We start from the raw sequence: 14,131 nt of genomic DNA, 5'->3' as shown, positions 1-14,131 counted from the left end.
TGAGGCAGAAAGGACATGCACGCTCATCTGAACCTGCTCCCTTGTTCTCGCAGAGCGACTGAATACTCCATGTGCTCTGTGTCCCTCAAACTTCTTCCCGGGACAATTACCCAGGAATGAAGTCACTTCTTTTGACTCAGGGGGCAATTATGACATTTAAATATATATATTTTTAAATGCCAGAATACTGGAAGCCTCTCATTCCACAAAAGTTCTTTTATCAGTTCAGGCTACTTCTGCTGAAATAAAATCACGCTTTTTGTATCCATATCTCACTGATATAAATATCTCACTGAATCCATATCTCACTGAAAGTGATACCCACAGGCTGACAGAGTGGTGGAATCTGCACATTATCCATAGAGCCATCAGACAGCAACACTGTGATTAGTCTTCATTTCTACATTTCCTCTAATGCCTTAAGGGCACAGCTCTGTTTTCTTAAGGATTATGAGTCAATGCTTAGTCACATTCTAGTTTTCCCAACCAAAGCCACTGGAGTGAGAAGTACAGTAGCTGAGCCATTCCCTTGCAATCCACTGGTATTACTCAATGAAATGCCACTCATAATGTACATATAGACATTCTGGAAAAGGGGATGAGGGAGCAGGGATAAGGCCTGCTTTCCCATCAAGTCTCCCCACACACAAAACCAAAACTCACAGCACACATTATCTTCTGCGTAATGTAGCTACTTCTTCCTTCAGGACATACTCCTTATCAAGTAACTACTCAAGCATTAGGAAACGTACTAGCTGCAATCATGACAGCCATGGTGGCAATAGGAATGAGAAATAATCAACAAGGCAATGTTTACATGAAATGATAGCAGTTTAGAGATCAAGAAAGGATCAAGAGTGAGGTAAAGAACAATAAAACAGAGCAAAAGGAACCTTCACCGTTTTGATGTTCAGTTGTAAGTTGTCTCTTGTAATAAATTCCATAAATACCCAAAGATACAGCTCCTGGTAAAAGGTCTGTCACATAATAGTAAATTTATAAATAATTATTGAATGACTGAAGTAATGAACGAACTAAGTCAAGCACATCTTGGACAACTTTGTAGGAAGACAAGTTCAAAACCATGTTTGCACACAGTATTTTGAAAAAGCAAGGAGACAGCCTGCCTCACTGGTGCTACCTTCTCACCTGTTAAGCTGGGCTTGAATAGCCCTTTTATTTCTTAAGAAAGCTCTTCGGTGTTGGCTGCTGGGGTAGAATTTCAAAGAAAAATGGAGCAGACCTCTGTACAGGAATATAGGAAATGGGTTAAGGAAGCTCAGGAAAGCTGATAAGACAGTGTCAGTGGTCTCCTTTGGCCTACTTAGTGTCTGGGTGGGCAACAGCAGTTGAGACATACTAGCATAAGAGGATTTCACTACATTTTGCCTGACACTAACACAAACAATTTGTATGATCAAAACAGGATCCACTGTGAAAGTAATGCCCACAAAACAGCAGACTAGAAAGCTGCAAGCCCTTGTTCCCCCATAGAGACATTAAAAATAATGACAATAATAATTATTAATAATAAATTGGCTAAAATAATCTTACAGGACCTCTAGAAAATAGTCAAAAGATCACAACAACCAGGTGAACTCCCAATCAAGAAAAAGCCACATTCGAAATAGTAGGAAAATCCATGGTGTTTTTGCTTGCCCTTGCTCTGTCCCCTTCTTGGTGTGGCATTGTTTTGGTCTGGAGGAGGCAGCAGCTCAGTTTCCAAACTCCCTGCCTTGAATTGGCAGAGCAGAGGAGACTTTATTTACAATATTCTATCCTATCTGGAGCTGCCTGAAAGATCTGTACTTGTTTCACCAAGTTCTGGTCTCAGGCAGGGGGACGGTTGTATAACTTGCTCTCAGGTAAGAAGAGGTGGGTACTTTACTATTTCAGCTAATTAGTGAAGGACTTCCCTGGCACAGAACCAGTTTGCAAAGACTAGGAGAGGTGGCTGTTTTTTCAAATGCCCAATTTTCAACCAAATACCACAAAGCATACCAAAAAAAACCTAGGAAAACATGGCTCATTCAAAGACAGAACATGACATTACAGAAACCATCTCTGAAGAAACACATGCATTGAACTTACTAGACAAAGACTTTAAAACAAGTCTTAAATATGCCAAAGATCTAAAGGAAGACAGGCAAAGAACTAATGTAAATCAGGAAAATGATATATTTAAAACTGTGAGAATATCTACAAAGAGATAGAAATTAGGAAAAAGGACCTAAACAGAAATTCTGGAGTTTAAAAATACAATAACAAAATTGAAAAATTCACTAAAGGGATTCAACGTCAGACTTGAGCTGGCAGAAGAAAGAATCAGTGAACTTGAACATACGATATTTGCAAACATTGAATCTGAGGATCAGGAAAAAAACGAACAGAAAAGTGAACAAAGCCTGAGAGACTTATGGGACGCCATTCAGCAGAGCAATATATGCATATGAGAATCTCAGAGAAGAGAGAAAAGGGCAGACAGAATCTGAAGAAATAACAGCTGAAACTTACCAAATTTGAGGAAAGACATGAAGTTAAAATCTAAGAACCTTAACAAACTCCAAAAAGGATAAACTTGGAGGCCCACATTAGGGCACATTATAATCAAATGGTCAAAAACAGACAAAAAATTTTGAAAGAGGCAGGAGAAAAATAACTCATCATATGTGGAGATTTTCAATAAGATTATCGGTTGATATCTCAGCAGAAACCAGTTTATGCTTTGGAAGCCATAAAGCAGTGGGAAGAGATATTTAAAGTGTCCCCCCTCAAAAAATTGTCCACCGGGAATTCTACATCCAGAAAAACTATACTTCAAAAACAAGTGAGAAATTAACCATTCCCATGTAAACAAAGGCTGAAGGAGTTCATTACAACTAGAACTTCCCTACATGAAATGCTAAAGGGACACTTGAAAGCTGAAAGGAAAGGACGCTAAATAGTAACTCAAAGACCTATAAAGACATGAGGATCCACAGTAAAAGTAAATAAATGAGCAAATATAAATACTTCTTTTATTGTAATTTTGGTTTGTAACTCCACTTTTCTGTTCTAAAGGATTTAAAATACAAATGCATAAAAGATAATTATAAATATATGTTAATGGGTATACAATATATAAAGGTGTAATTTGTGACATCAGTAACATGAAGAGGGGAAGAGAGCTGTAAAGGAATACAGTGTTTGAATGCAACTGAAATTGGTATCAATTCAAAATAGATTGTTATAACTTTAAGATATTGTATATACAGGCATACCTCATTTTATTGCACTTTGCAGATATTGTGGTTTTTACATTACCCTCCACCAGCAAAAAGATTATATGACTTGCTAAAGGCTCAGAGAATGGTTAGCATTTTTTAGCAAAGAAAATATTTTTTAATTAAGGTATGTACACTGTTTTTTTTAAGACATAATGTTACTGCACACTTAATAAACTACAGTATTGTGTAAACATAACTTTTATAGGCACTGGGAAACCAAAAAATTCACTTGACTCACTTTATTTCAATATTCACTTTATTGTGGTGGTCTGGAACTGAATCCACAATATCCTCAAGGTATGCCAGTATATATATCCTCATAAAAATATCTATAAAATATACACAAAAGGAAATAAAAATATGTCACTAAGGACCAGCCCAGTGGCCAAGTGGTTAAGTTTGTGCAGTCTGCTTCAGCAGCCTTGGGTTTGTCAGTTTGGATCCTGGGTGCAGACCTACACACCACTCATTGAGCCATGTTGTGGTGGAATCCCACAGAGAAGAACTAGAATGACTTATAACTAGGATATACAACTATGTACTGGGGCTCTGGGGAGAAAAAAGAAAAAAAGGAAGATTGGCAACAGGTATTAGCTCAGGGCCAATTTTCCACAAAAAGATAAAAGCATGCCTTTTAAAAAAATGCATCACTATAAAAAAATCAGCTAAATACAAAGGAAGACAATAATAGAGGAAATGAGGGACAAAAAAAGCTATGTAACATAGGGAAAACAAGTAACAAAATGCCAATATAATTCCTTCACTATTAGTAATTATTTTAAATGCAAGTGGATTAAACTTACTGTTCAAAGGCATTCATTGGAAGAATGAATAAAAAATAACTCAATTATATATTGTCTGCAAGAGACTCACTTCAGATCTAAGGACACACATAGATTGAAAACGCAGGATGGAAAAAGATATTCCACGCAAACTAACCAAGAGAGAGCTGAGGTGGCTATACTAATAACAGACAAAATAGACTTTAACTCAAAAACTGCTACAAGAGAGAAAAAAGGACATTATATAATGATAAAGGGTCCATTCACCAAGAATTATAGACATATGTGCACCAAACATCAGTGCCCCAAAATGTATGAAGCAAACATGGACAGAATTGAAAGGAGAAATAGACAGCTCTACAATAATCATAGCAGGTTTCCATACACCATGATTAATAATTGATAGAACAACCAGACTGAAGATGAATAAGAAAATAGAAGACTTCAACAACACTGTAGACCAACTAGACCTAACATATACAGAACACTCCACCCAGCAACAGCAGAATACACATTTTTCTCCACTGCACGTGAAATATTCTCCAAGATAAACCTTATGTTAGGACACAAAACAAATCTTAAAACATTTTAAAGGACTGACACGATAAAAGTATCTCCTCTGATCACAATAAAAGTGAAACTAGATATTAACCGTTCAAAGGAAATTGGAAAAGCCACAAATATTTGGAAATTAAACACACTCTTAAACAACCAATGGATCAAATAAGAAATAACAAAGGAAATTAGAAAATAATTTGTGAAAAATGAAAAAAAAAAAACACTGCATACCAAAATTTATGGGATACAGAGAAAGCAGGGCTATGAGGAAAATTTATAGCTGTAAATACATTAAAGAAAAAAAAAGAAAAGATCTCAAATCAGCCACCTATCTCCACAATTTAAGGAACTAGCAAAAGAAGAACCAACTAAACCGAAAGCTCCGAGAAGGAAGGAAATTATAAAGACCAGAGCAAAGATAAATAGATTCGAGCATAGAAAAACAATAGAGAAAGGTAACAAAACCAAGAGATAATTCTCAGAAAAGATTAACAAATTGAGAAATCATTAGCTAGAGTGACCAAGAAAAAAAGAGAGTGGACTCAAAGAACTAAAATCCCAAGAGAAAGTGGAGACTTTACTACTGATTCTGCAGAAATAAAAAGGATTGTAAGAGAACACTATGAACAAATGAACACCCACATTGGATAACCTAGATGAAATGGACAAATTCGTAGAAACGCAAAACCCAACAAGACTAAATCATGAAGAAATAGAAAATCTAAACAGACCTAAAACAAATAAGGAGATAGAATCAGTAATTAAAAACTTTTCAAGCAAGAAAAATCCTGGAGCAGATGAGTTATTATTGACTTCTACCAAGCATTTAAAGAAGAATTAACACTAACCTTCTCAAACTCTTCCAAAATTTGAAGAGGAGGGAATCACATCCAAACTCATTCTATGAGGACAGCACTACTTTGATACTAAAACCAGACAAAGACACTACACAAAAATTACAGACCAAAATCCCTTATGAATATTGAGGCAAAAAGTGTCCAAAAATATTAGCAAAGAGAATTCAGTAGCATATTTAAAGGTTCATATAACATGACGGAGTGAAATTTACTCCTGGATCCAAGGATGGTTAAGGGATGAACATCAACCAATGTAATTCATGACATTAACAGAATGAAGGAAAAAAAGCAAACATGATAGTCTCAACTGATACAGAAAAAGCATTTGACAAAAATACCACATCTTTTCATGTTAAAAACCCTCAGCAAAATAGGAATTGAAGAAAAGCACCTCCAGAAAACAAAGACCATAAATGAAAAACCCACAGCTACCACCATAGTGAAGGGCGAAAGCTTGAAAGCTTTTCTCTTAAGATTTGGAACAAGAGGTGGATACACACTTTCACCACTTCTCTTCAACACAGTGTTGGAAGTTCTGGCCAGAACAACTAGCCAGATAAAGAAATAAAAGGCTTCCAAACTGGAAAGGAAGAATTAAAATTATCCCTGTTTGCAGTTGGCATGATCTTTTCTCCCCAGCTTTATTGAGAGATTATTGACATATAACTTATGTAAATTTAAGGTATACAATGTGATGATTAGATAGATGTATATTTTGCAAAATTATTACCACAATAATGTTAGTTAACACCTCCATTCCTTCACATAATTACTCTTTTGTGTGTGTGTGGTGATAACATTTAAGTTCTACTCTTTTAACAATCTTTAGGTATTTAATACAGTTTTGTTAATTATAGTCACCACACTGTACATTAGATCCCCAGATCTTGTTTATCTTATAGCTGGGAGTTTGTACCCTTTGACCAACATCTCCCCATTTCCCCTACCACACAATTCTTGGTAGCCACCATTATTTTCTCTATTTCTTTGACTTTGGCTTTTTTAGATTCCACATATAAGTGAGAACACACAGCATTTGTTTTTCTCTGTTTGACTTATTTCTCTTAACATAATGCCTTCAATGTCCACCTATATTGTCACAAATAGCAGGATTTCCTTCCTTCTCATGGCTGAATAATATTATATATATATGGACACAGGTTGTTTCTACATTTTGGCTATTGTGAGAGAAGTGGGATTGCTAAATTGTATGGTAGTTCTATTATTAATTTTTTTGAGGAACCTCTATAATGTTTTCCTTGGTGGCTGTAGCAATTTAACTTCCCACCAACAGTGCACAAGGGTTCCCTTTTCCCCACAGCTTCAGCAACATTTTTCATTTCTTGTCATTTTGGTAATAGCCATTCCGATAGGTGTGAAGTGATACCTCATTGTGGTTTTGTTTTGTGCTTTCCTGATAATTAGTGATTTTGAGCATCTTTTCATATACCTATTGGCCATTTGTGTGTCTTCTTTAAATAAAAATGTCTGTTCAAGTCCTTTGCCCATTTTTTAATCAGATTGTCTTTTTGCTATTGAGTTGTATGAGTTCCTTATATGTTTTGGACACTAACTCCTTACCAGATAGATGGTTTGTAGATATTTTTTCCCATTCCATAGGTTACCTTTTCATTTTGCTGTTTGTTTCTTTTGCTGATTGAAGCTTTTTAGTTTGATATAGTCCCATTTGTTTATTTTTGTTTCTGTTGCTTGAGCTTTTGCTGTCATAGCCAAAAAATCTTTACAAAGGCAAATGTCAAGGAGCTTTTTTCCTATGTTTTATTCTAGCAGTTCTGCAGTTTTGGGTCTTAAATGCCTTACAAATACAGAGCAAGAAGATCCTACATCTGACTGTGAAATTTTGACAGTAGGAAAAAAGAATATGTGCCTTATATGTGGATCCTTGCATTGGTCATACTTCTGAGTAGCAACTTTGTGTACAATAGCATGGTCACCATCAACTACCAGGTGAAGTGAACCAACAAGTTTTATTGAGTTTACAGTTATGGCAACTGAGACTCTTTCTTCTTTCTTTTTTTTTTTTTTAAGATTTTTAATTTTTTCCTTTTTCTCCCCAAAGCCCCCAGCACATAGCTGCATATTTCCAGCTGTAGGTCCCTCTAGCTGTGGCATGTGGGACGCTGCCCCAGCATGGCTCCACAAGCAGCACCATGTCAGGGCCCAGGACCCCAACCAGAGAAACCCTGGGCCACCAAAGCAGAGTGCCTGAACTCAACCACTTGGCCATGAGGCTGGCCCTTTTTTTTTTTTTTAAAGTATGGTTTTTGGTGAGTAAGATTGGTCCTGAGCTAACACCTGTTGCCAATCTTCCTCTTTTTTTTTCTCCCCAAAGCCCCATTACATAGTTGTCTATCCTAGTTGTAAGTTCTAGTTCTACTATGTAGGATGCTGTCACAACATGGCTTGATGAGCTGTGTGTAGGTCTGCACACAGGATATGAACTGGTGAACTCTGGGCCACCAAGGCAGAGCGCAAACTTAACCGCTACACCACCGGGCCAGCCCCTGTTTCTTTTTTCCTGTGGCTCAGTTGTTATGGTTGAGAAGGGGACACAGGGTAAAAGTTCATTTTATAAATTTATTTTTTTTGTGAGATCTAGGAATTGTGGTGTAGAGCACTTCTCCTTCCTTAGCTGAGTTACCAGCCATGTGACTCAACTAACAGAAGTAAATCAGGGCAAAATCCTCCTGGACACCTGACGAAGTAGAAGACTCCACCTAGTTTTGGAGGTTTTTTTCCAGACTTTGGACTATCTGGACTTCCCCCTGGAAGTGAAGGTAGATGGAGACCCCAACATTGAAGATGAGGACCTGAATGATGCCTTGAAGTTGATGCTAGGTACGAGAGCATGGTCTGGGTGGTGGAGGGTTCAACAGTGAGCAGGATCAACTGAGTACCATCACTCAGCACTTGACTTCAATTTTTACTTGAGCCTGGACCGAGATCCATGCTAGTAGTGGTATTGTTGAGTGATTATTGGTGATTGACATCCACGGGTTATAACTTGCAAAACTCCTGCACTGGACTAAGCTCACTGAAGAAATTCGTATTAGTCAGGGCTCTCCAGGGAAACAGAACCAATAGGATAATATATATATGTATCCCATGAGTAATCTCTTCTGATATATATGCTCCCTCACAGACCTACCCAGAAATAGTTTTACTGGCTCTCTGGGCATCCCTTAGCCCAGTCCAGTTGACACATAAAATTAACAATCACAAAATTAGAACTAATGTTGGGACAAATTATTTTATAGCAATTGATACTGTGAAAATAATTTTCTAGCTTACAATCAGTGTTGTAAGTTCCTAAGGCCACATACATGTGTTTCTTATGTGCTCCCCCTGTTTTGTACCACCAAAAATAACTCATCAGAGTAATAGTTGGTAAATACACAATCTCAAGAAATAAAACAACCTCATTTAAAAAATATATTTCACAAGGCATATTTTGCTAGTGCCTGGACAGTTGCGTCTTTCAGAGAAAGGATATTTATATCCTAAATGTTCCAGAAAAAACCGACATATCCTTCCAGAAGACTATCAAATCCTTCATTTTACCTTTCTCATGATTTAATATTTCATTCTTACAGCCTTATACATCATAGTACCACTTTATTATTATAATTTTACTATGTTTGTTGTATTTAGCAGAGTAGATAACTAATGGCATCTAGAAGGAATATCCATTTTTGTTTACTCGTCTATTTATTCATTTTATCAACAGACATTTATTGAACACCTGATAAGTGCCACAAAAGGACTCTGTATGGCATTGTCAAATCTGATATAACCTGATATACATAAGTGGTGAGTTCTAAATTACATTTAAGTTGACCTTACTCTTTGGAGTTTTCTGCTAAGAGAATTCCCAAACACACTTATGGTGTGTGTAGTTTTCTTTTTTTGGCTCTGATTAAAAGTCACAAAAACATAAGTTTTTTCTTTACTGACCTGGATATCATTCTCTTCCACATGATATTTTCACAAGCAACATCTTACCCTTCTTTCTGGCAGTATTTTAGGACCCACTTTTTATTTCTGCCTTGAGGACAATAGGATCACAAGGAATTGTAACCATCTTTTTCATTAATCAGTCATTCAATAAACATCTAATAAATACTTAATCCGCTAAACTTCATACCAGTTCTAAGAAAACCAACCATAACTTCTTCACTTGAGTTGCATGCCTCTCGTTCCTCTCCCAAAGTCCTTCTTTGACTCTTGGCTCTGTGCAGAAAATGATTTTCCTTGTCTTTGATAACTGGCCAGAAGACCATCAGCTAAACAGTCATTTCCAGGTTCAATAAAGAATTTTCTATTCCTGTTTCTTTACCTATGCAAAGACTGAGACCCTGAAAGAGGGAATCATTGTCACCAGGAACTGTGAGTCACCTTTGTCCCAAAGCATATCTCTGGGCTCACTATGTGTGATGGAACTTTGATTACAGCTGTGGGTTTCTTACTATATGGCTCTTCAAGAAGGCTTTAAAATTCTACTCCCTGATCTCTGTTTAGATATAAAGTCATATTGGAGGTTGGCTAGAGTGGCATCCAAATTCCAGTCCCACATTTGTAAAGTTGGTGAATTAGAAGGAAAGTTTTTCTTTAGGGTCAACCCAATTTGGGGGGAATTCTTTATGCTGTCTACTGCTTTAGACACTGCTGTAACTAAAATGAATTTGTAATTCCACAAGCTGGGCACATTCTCTTATCTCTGGGCTTCGGCACATAATGCACAGACTTAAGAAGACTCTCTGGCGTCCTCATCTGATAGTCTTTATTTTCTAACCTCTGTTCCTCGTTATGGTCTCCTATTTCCTAACTTCCTAAGACTGGATGAGGTGACCTTCCTCTGTGCTGCCATTGTGCCATGCATGTTGTCACTCTTTTCATAGCACTTTTTATATAATTGTGAAATTGAAATTGCCTATGCACTCTGTCTCTTGATCTCAGGTACTTGGTCATCATCATATATCTTTAGCTCCAAGTGCAGAGCCCACCTAAACAGCAGGTGTAGGTTGCATAAATACATGAGCTGCTATTCAATTTACCATGTGCTCACTGTATTCCCTGCTCTCTAGGGTTCTCAAAATAAAGGACACAGTGTTAGGAACTAGTAAAGAAGGGACTCCCTGAGGCAGAAAGGACGTGCACACCTCTCTGAACCTGCTGCCTTGTTCTCTCTGAGAGACTGGACACTCCACGTGCTCTGTGTTCCTCAAATTTCTTCCCATGACACTTCCCAGGCATGAAGCTGTTGCCTTTGGCTCATAGGGCAATTATGGTGTTTAAAACAGTAATGAAATTACCAGAATCATGAATATCTCTCATAATTCCACCATAGTTTTTTCCTATCAGATCAGAGTACTTATGTCGAAATAAAATCATCCTTTTTATATGAGAATCAATATATCACTGAAAACAACACCCCCAGGCTGACAGAGTGGTGGAATCTGCACATTTTCCATAGAACCATCAGACAGCAACACCGTGCTCAATTTTCATTTCTTCTTTCCCTCTAAAGTCGAAAGGACACAGTTCTGCTTTCCTGAGGGTTGTGAGGCAATTCTTAGTTAACTTCCAGGTTGCCTAATCAACACTGGAATGAGAAGTCTTACAGCTAAGCCAGTCCCCAAGGCCCACTGGCATCACCTAGAGAGATGTTCTGAACACTGCACACCTGGATGGTGTGGAAAAGGGGATGAGGGAGCAAGGAAAAGCCCTGTGTGCCCCTCAAGTCTCCCCAATACACATGACCAGCAAAAAGAATATGGAATAGTGAACACAAGAAAATTGACTTGAAATTCTAGCTGTTTACAGATCAGGAGAGGATCAGGAGTTGAGCAAAGAACAATAAAAGCTGAATAAAAGGAATCATCACCCATTTTGAACTTCAGGCATAAGTTGTCATCTGTTGTAATAGTTCACATACACCTCAAAATAAGGTCCCAGGCAAAAGACCCCTCATATACTTGAACATTAATAAATAATTATTGAGTTATTGAGGGAATAAAAGATCAATTTCAAGTACCTTTTCAACAATTTTTTTGGAAGGCAGGTTCACAACCATTCTTGCATGTGGTGTGCTAGAAAGTCAGCAGCTTGGCCATGTCTAAAATTCTTTCCCTACTTTCTCAGACTTAAGTCTATAGCCTGCCCCACTGATGCTGTCTTCTCACCTGTTAGCCTGGTCTCAAATAGCCCTGAGAGAATGTATTTCTTAAGGAAACACTTCAGTGGTGGAGTAGGGGTTAGGGGCAGAAAATTGTTCAAGAAGGAAAATAGAGGAGATGTCTCTCCAAGAATACAGGAAGTAGCTTAAGGAAGCTCAGAAGAGCTGACAAGAAATTGTCAGATAAACTCCTGTGATCTCCTCAGTTTCAGATTAAATTCTGCCACATATGCGTATGTTGAATATAGTAAGAAGATAAAAATATTTAAACAATCTGTCTGCAGCCTGGGGAGGTCCCTCTCTGTGAAGCAGAGGCTCCTCCGAAGCTGGATGCAGTGAGTCTATGGCAGGGACGGGATCCTCTCTGGAGTGAGGAGAAGCAGAGCCACAGGTTCCAGCCCTCAAACATGCACAGCTGGCGGGAGTTACTGGACCTGCCATAGCTTATGGCCTGTTCATACTAGGGTAGCTGACCCTGTTCACTTCTAACTGATCACATACTTTGAATACCAAGAATTTCATTATTTCTACCAACGCCTACGTCAGTAAGCAAACTCCTTGTTGTTAATTCAGAAAAGAATACTTCCTGTGCCAAATCACCAACTCATAAGGTCATGATTTCAGATCAGGGCAATTCACGTGCTCATTAATAACCCTATGGGTTTAATAAGAGGCAGCTTAGAAACACACAGCACACTGCTTAGTCTGAAATGCTTTAAAGTAAATTACCACAAGGATAAAATAATAATTTGTTCCTTATTTCCCTACCAGGATATAATGTTGGATGCTGCAACTAAGGCAAATGCCCCTGGTTTCTATCTAAACCAAGGAGCCCAGTCCAATCCCTCATTCCAAGCCACTTTTCTTACACGAGCTACCTTAATATAATAACTCAATTGTGCACAGTGGAACACTAATGCATGACAGACTTTGTATATTGTCATTGCTTATTAAGCACTTTTCTAACAAATAAATGACTAATGGATTGTGATACTCAATACCTAGAAGAAAATTTGTTGAATAAATGATTTTCTTTTTCAAAAGGAAATTACTTTCTTGTTGTGTATATGTTTTTCTACAATTATGAGACAATTCATAGTCACTGAAAGAATTTACAATACTCAGAAAAGTATAAAAATAAAAAATAATCTCTAATCCCATGGATTAGTGAAAAATAATGTTAATTTTGGAGTATATATGCTTCTAGGATTTTCTATACTAATTATTGATTGATAAGTTTTTCATAAATAGAGTAATTTTATACATACCGTATATTATTCTTGATCAACATGTTCAAGCTTATCTATGGATAATAACTTTAGCTCTTTTGGAACAGGGTTTGGAGGGTAAGCAGTAAATTCAGTTTTCTCATATTGTTGATGAACTAAAAGTTTTATCAACAAAGAACGTCCTCTCCATACAATGTAGAAAAGAAGGAAACTATTTTATCATTGAATAAACGGAAGCAGGGACAGGTATCTGGGTAGACTGAAAGTGTCTAGAAAGTCAGGATGAAATTTCTCACTGTTTATATATCCAAGCAGATAAGATGCTTTTGCACTGTCTTTAGCCAGTATATAACATGTTTCCTTGGATTAATGGTATCCTGTTTTCCCATAAGAGGACTTGACAGCACCATTTGCTGTTACATTCTGAACTTTCTATACCCTCCTTCAGATAGTTCACCCCATGCTCACTTGGGAACTGAGGTAGCCATTGTGTGGTTAATTGCCCTCATCTGAAAGAATAATCAAACTCTCTCATTTCCCTGAGATGAAATGCTTCCAGCCAAGGTAGAACCTAGGTTAAGCTCCCAAGGCGTCAGGGAGCCTGGAATTCTAGCTTTCTGGGTGTTCACGTTGCAAAACAGATGGAACCCAGACGCTTGGAAACATCTCTGGGTTGTAAAGCTGCCAGTGGTGTCATTTAGTCCCTGGAGAGTTTTATTTACATTCAGTTTAGAGAAAAGCCCCTAGCTCATTGTCTCCAAAGAAATGCTCTAAAAAGGATAGGGAAATGAGCTTTTGTCAGCTTATAAGCGGGAGAAATTCATCTTTATTCACCCTTACATCATACACAATTCACAAGAACATTTGATTATTCCTGGAATTGTTTTTTGGTTCCCTGATATAAACAACAGACTTTATTGGTCAGAAAAAGAAATAGCTGATTTCTCAGCATTAAGCCTAATTCCAAGTAGCCCTGCCTTACTTTCACTTTCAATCTCACTCTTATTGATAGGATATAAAGTTTCAAATTTTGTCCTTAAACTGACACCAGAATTTCACATTCATGAAAAAGATGAGGATGAACTATAGACTTCATCATTTACAAAATATTAATCAGACAGACAAAGTTAGAGAAGGCAAGAAGAGAGAGAGGCAAAATAGGTGCATACTTGCCCAATTTCTCTCAGATTAGAGTTGAAGATAGCCCCAAACTCCACTGACACACTGACTGGTTGTTTTAGGA

This window comes from Equus asinus, chromosome 16, assembly GCF_041296235.1.
Source record: "Equus asinus isolate D_3611 breed Donkey chromosome 16, EquAss-T2T_v2, whole genome shotgun sequence".
Classification (NCBI taxonomy): Eukaryota; Metazoa; Chordata; class Mammalia; order Perissodactyla; family Equidae; genus Equus; species Equus asinus.
The sequence above is the reverse complement of the archived record's forward strand: the minus strand, read 5'-3'. Positions refer to the sequence as shown.